The sequence below is a fragment of the Lampetra planeri genome, chromosome 55 (assembly GCF_965212315.1).
Source record: "Lampetra planeri chromosome 55, kcLamPlan1.2.h2, whole genome shotgun sequence".
Classification (NCBI taxonomy): domain Eukaryota; kingdom Metazoa; phylum Chordata; class Hyperoartia; order Petromyzontiformes; family Petromyzontidae; genus Lampetra; species Lampetra planeri.
Window position 1 is genome coordinate 48,790 of NC_136161.1, and position 5,477 is coordinate 54,266.

General features: G+C 47.4%; 1 pseudogene; it reads right to left on the bottom strand.

The window, feature by feature from the left end:
- Positions 1-2,568: 2,568 nt before the first annotated feature.
- LOC144735465 (trace amine-associated receptor 365 pseudogene) lies at positions 2,569-3,583 on the bottom strand (annotated as a pseudogene).
- Positions 3,584-5,477: the final 1,894 nt, after the last annotated feature.

Consider the following 5,477-nt stretch of genomic DNA (forward strand, 5'->3'; position numbering starts at 1 on the left):
TTGTAGAAGTAGAAACTCGAAGAAGCTCCTTGGAGACGTCAATTTTGTAGAAGTAGAAACTCGAAGAAGCTCCTTGGAGACGTCCATTTTGTAGAAGTAGAAACTCGAAGAAGCTCCTTGGAGACGTCCATTTTGTAGAAGTAGAAACTCGAAGAAGCTCCTTGGAGACGTCCATTTTGTAGAAGTAGAAACTCGAAGAAGCTCCTTGGAGACGTCCATTTTGTAGAAGTAGAAATTCGAAGAAGCTCCTTGGAGATGTTCATTTTGTAGAAGTAGAAACTCGAAGAAGCTCCTTGGAGACGTCCATTTTGTAGAAGTAGAAACTCGAAGAAGCTCCTTGGAGATGTCAATTTTGTGGAAGTAGAAAATAGAAGAAGCTCCTTGGAGACGTCCATTTTGTAGAAGTAGAAACTCGAAGAAGCTCCTTGGAGACGTCCATTTTGTAGAAGTAGAAACTCGAAGAAGCTCCTTGGAGACGTCCATTTTGTAGAAGTAGAAACTCGAAGAAGCTCCTTGGAGACGTCCATTTTGTAGAAGTAGAAACTCGAAGAAGCTCCTTGGAGACGTCCATTTTGTAGAAGTAGAAACTCGAAGAAGCTCCTTGGAGACGTCCATTTTGTAGAAGTAGAAAATAGAAGAAGCTCCTTGGAGACGTCCATTTTGTAGAAGTAGAAACTCGAAGAAGCTCCTTGGAGACGTCCATTTTGTAGAAGTAGAAACTTGAAGAAGCTCCTTGGAAATGTCCATTTTGTAGAAGTAGAAACTCGATTTAAATCGTAACGTATTTACAGTTCCAAGCGTAACGACCGCCACACCTGTAATTCCTACGGCTATTTTCAGCCCCAATGGTTTCCTCCAAGTTCGTTTCATTAACTGTCAGTCCCGATGGTTTCCACCAAAATTGTTTACGAGCAGTCAGCCCTGATGTCGTCCATCTTGGTCATCGATTAGTCCCTGAGGAAGAGCTCCGACCACGAGCCTCGCTCCCCCTTATATATTCGCTCGGCCCTGCCCCTGTCGGAGAGTGGTCCCCCACTATACTATAACACATGTGTTCTTTATTGAATTATGAGAACAGTGCCTTCTGGCCACCCGTTCCTAATTATCTCAATGCGTGCCTTCTAGCACTTTATCTGTAGAGTCCCCTACAATAGGATTTAAATTACAGTGGTACCTCGGTATACGTCGTTAATTAGCTCCAGAAGGTAGGACTTATTCCAAAAATGTTGTAAACCAAACGCATTTTTCCCCATAAAAAATGAAGGGAAAGGAAATACTCCGTTACAGAGTATAAGAAATTATATTTTACATGGCATATTATACATTAATGGGGTTGTATAAAATAATTTAGACACTACTTATTACTAAAATGCTTACATCAATTAAAATAAATTTAAATAAAAATCAAATTTAACGTCACTTTACCTTGCTGAGAAGAGTTGATAGCCTTCGAGGATGGTGGTGAGGAAGGGGAGGAGGAGGAGATGTTATTATCATTCAAACTTCGGGAAATTTTTTATATTAAGTTCACTTGCTTGCGCGCTTACGACCGTGCAAATCTTTCGGTCGTTTTTGATCCCACTTCCCGTGATCCAATCGAGCTGACATTTTGCACACAGACTCGTTGTGCGTGACAATTTATTTTTGTGGTACCTCGGTACCACAAAAATAAAATACCAATGTGATAAAAATGAAAACTCTTACTCAAGAAAAACAGAAATGAATAATAAAATAAAACCAATGCCACTCATATAAAGGATTTATAGTGAAAAACTTTGTTTTTACGGGTTAATTTTTTTCTTTCTCTTTTTTGTCTTTTTCTTGACTTGGACCTGGTTGAGGCTCACCAGGTTTGAGTTTTACTAAAAACCTGTCCATTGAAGCTTGTTTTTGCCTTTTTCTAAGAATGTTCCTGAAGTGTGACATTGTCTGGTCATTCCACACAATACTCTTACGGCTTGTTGACTGAGGAGCGGCGCATTGTTTCAGTCGTGAACGGGGTCTACGCGGGTACGCGGTGACTCATCCCGACCCATACAAGTTCTAGCAAGCGCGTCGTATCCCAAGCAAGACGTCGTATCCCAAGACATTTTTTCTCTCGTCAAAACACGACGCATACCAAATTCGACGTATTCCAAAGTGGTCGTATACCGAGGTATGACTCTATATTTATTTTGAATACAAATTGTATTTCACTAAGTCGAATGCATTCTCCATCGATTTCCTTCACGTAAAATACCCAAGAACAATATTGCAGCCTCCTGTAAAGTTTCACTAAGTCACAACATAACATTTTTGGGTCAAGCGAGCCAGACTGCTGATGAGACACCGAAATTTGAAACCGGTTCAAAATTATTTCTTGAGTTGAATCAGTGGTCTAGGCAAGACTGAATGACAATGATGATTTGTTTTTTTAAATTACTTTCAGAGTTTTGTGGGAAAGTGGTGTCCTCTTCGGGGTGATTTCGGAGGTCGATCTGTGATATTCACTTCCACGGGCCATTCCCTAAACTTCTCCCCCCTCTTCCCTCCTCCCCTCTCCCCCTTTCTTCCCCTTCCCCCTACCCCTCACATATTCCCATCCCTGAAATTAAACAGGTCGATCCCTCTGCACCCAGACTTTAAGACCCTACCCTTCAGCGCCAGCCTGAAGGCTCCATTGAACGAGCGGTTGAAGACCATCAGCAGGACCGGGTTGACAGCCGAGTTGAGGTAAGGAAGCCAGCACACCACCTCCCAGGCGGCTCGGCTCGTCCCGTAGCCCAGCAGCGGCTCGCTCGCCACCAAGATGAAGTAGGGCATCCAGAGCAGAATGAATGCGCCCGTGATGATGCCGAGCGTCCGGGTCGCGTTGTGTTCCCGCTTCGTCGAGGCACGGTCGTCCCGCCCCGAGACCATCGCCGAACCCTCGATCCTTCTCGCCTGGGCCTGGGCGAGGCGGTGGATCTTCGCGTTCGCCACGATCATCAGCAGCATCGGCGTCACGTAGGCCACCAGGACGTTCGTGGCGGTCGACGCCGGGTTCATGTAGACGCGGCAGTCGTGGCGGCAGCTCGACTCGGCCACCTGGCGCTTGATGCCCACGAGGTTCCAGCCCAGCATGAAGGTGGCGCCGTACAGGGGGAGGCCGGACCATGAGAGGAGCAGCATGGCGGCCAGGACACGCGGCGTCACCATCTGACGGTAACGGAGGGGCTCGGCGATGGACGCGTAGCGCTCGAGGGAGATGCACGCGAGGTTGGCGATGGAGGAGGTGCAGGTGGAGAAGTCGAGCCACGTGTGAAGGCGGCAGAAGAGGTCGCCGTAGAACCAGCAGTTGTAGGCGGTGCGTGCGGCGCTGAAGGGCATGATCAGGAGGCCGACCAGGAGATCGGCGACTGCCAGAGACGCCACCAGGACATTGGAGCGAGATTGGAGCTGCCTGGACTCGCACAGAGACCGATAAACTCACGCAACAACAACAACAACTGGCAATTGCCACTCAGTGGTGGTGACATCACCATGACACTTGTGCCAGGCTATGTGCACTTTGAGGCGATGTGAAATATCGAACACCAGCTGGCAGGACGTCAAGGTACAGTCCCAGGTGCGATGGGTTCACTGACTAAGATCATCTAGATCTGAAGTTTTCGTGACTGCAATGATCAATACTCTTTGGTTTTTTCGGTAAAGTCGTGAGAAAGAACCAAAGAGTATGACTAAGATAACTTTCCAATGCAAAACATGTGCCACCTACCGTTCCAATTTGCTGTGTTTTAGCCGCCCAGCGCTCCGCTCGTTGTTGTCAGTGTAGCTCATCTGTCCTTAATTGTTTTTTGAGGGCGACTGCCTGCAACCGCCCAGTAGCCTCCTCCACAGAGGGTGATCTTGACACTGCTGGTATCCACCATTGGCAAGTCCACTCAGCTCCCCATTCTCTTGTGCCACATAATTTCATCGTTTCTCTATCCCTTGCCACGCCCGTTTAGCCCCCTCTATCCAGCTGAAGAGAATCTGTTCGGGTATTCTATTCTATTTCGAATTTATATAGCACCCTGTCCAGGGCGCTTTAAAAGGCAAGCCGACAGCATTCAGTGAGGGAGGTGACAGAATGGTTGGAGGGACAGGGGCTGGGAATGGAGCGGATGTTGCTGGGGTAGGTAAGGCAGAGATGATGGTATACAGCTCCAGAAAGGAAATGGTGGACAAAGCATTTAAGGAATAAGTAGTACGCTGGAGGGGTCATTAGGTGCAGGGATATCAGAAGGTTTCGCATTGATCATGGAGGAGTGGATGTGGGCGATCTTGGTCATGAAGCAATCGGAGAGGACCACAGGAATGGGGGCAGAAGTTGCAGGTGCAGTAGAAGATGGATGGAGCAGAGAGATTAGGGTATTGAAGAGTAGAGCAGGGTGTGACGATAGAGAGGAAATGGGGGAAGGAAGGTTTGATTGGCGAGAAGCCTCCAGGGCTGAAGTGTAATTTGAAAGTAGGGAATTATATGAGGAACGTGGGTTGGTGAAGTTCTCCAGATGTGCTCTGCTTTGTGCACGAGCCAGCGCTGTGACTTGAGCGTTGATGATAACCAAGGACATGGGGGGCGTTGCCGAGGGTGTAAGGGGAGCATAGGTACAAGCGTTTCGATTTAAAGCTTTCGTGACTGCAGGGATTCATCTTCTTGGTTCTTTCGGTAAAGTCACGTAGAAGGGAAATAATAAAATAATAAAAATAAAACATAATAAAATAATTCTCACGACGTTTCGGCCACAACGCAAGTAGCCGTCCTCAGGTGAAGAACAGGTCTGTCGGAAAGACAGCGTCTGAATGAACACCACCAAGCTTGGTAGCGTATATTTAAGCTGGGTTAAATATGCTAAATTCCTGTTGATATGCAAATTCCTTTGTCAAGGCTCCCTCCTCCTCTAACCCAGCTTAACTATACGCTGCCAAGCTTGGTGGTGTTCATTCAGACGCTGTCTTTCCGACAGACCTGTTCTTCACCTGAGGACGGCTGCTTGCGTTGTGGTCGAAACGTCGTGAGAATTATTTTATTATGTTTTATTTTTATTATTGTATTATTTCCCTTCTACGTGACTTTACCGAAAGAACCAAGAAGAGGTACAAGAGTGTCCAAACAGGACGAAAGTACTGCATTTAGAACAGATGAAGCGGTGTCGGGGTGCATGGAGGAGAGACCAGAGATTGCGATGAGGAAACCAAGGAAAGAAATGCGCAGTGATAATTGGTTTTTTACCCTTTTATCTGGCAACAAAACTGACACCTTTTTTACAAGGAGTCATGTTTGTGTAGTGGTGGTATTGACGTGCGCCGACTGTGACAGTGATGGATCACGGGGCGGCGCGGGGTGCGGGGTTGGGCACGCGTTGTGGGCGTGGTGTGGACGCGCGCGCCGGGAGTGACAGATGACGGGGCGGCGCGGAGTGAGTGGTGAGGCACGATGAGATGTGGGAAAAGAGGATCGTAGCCAGCGCCCGGCG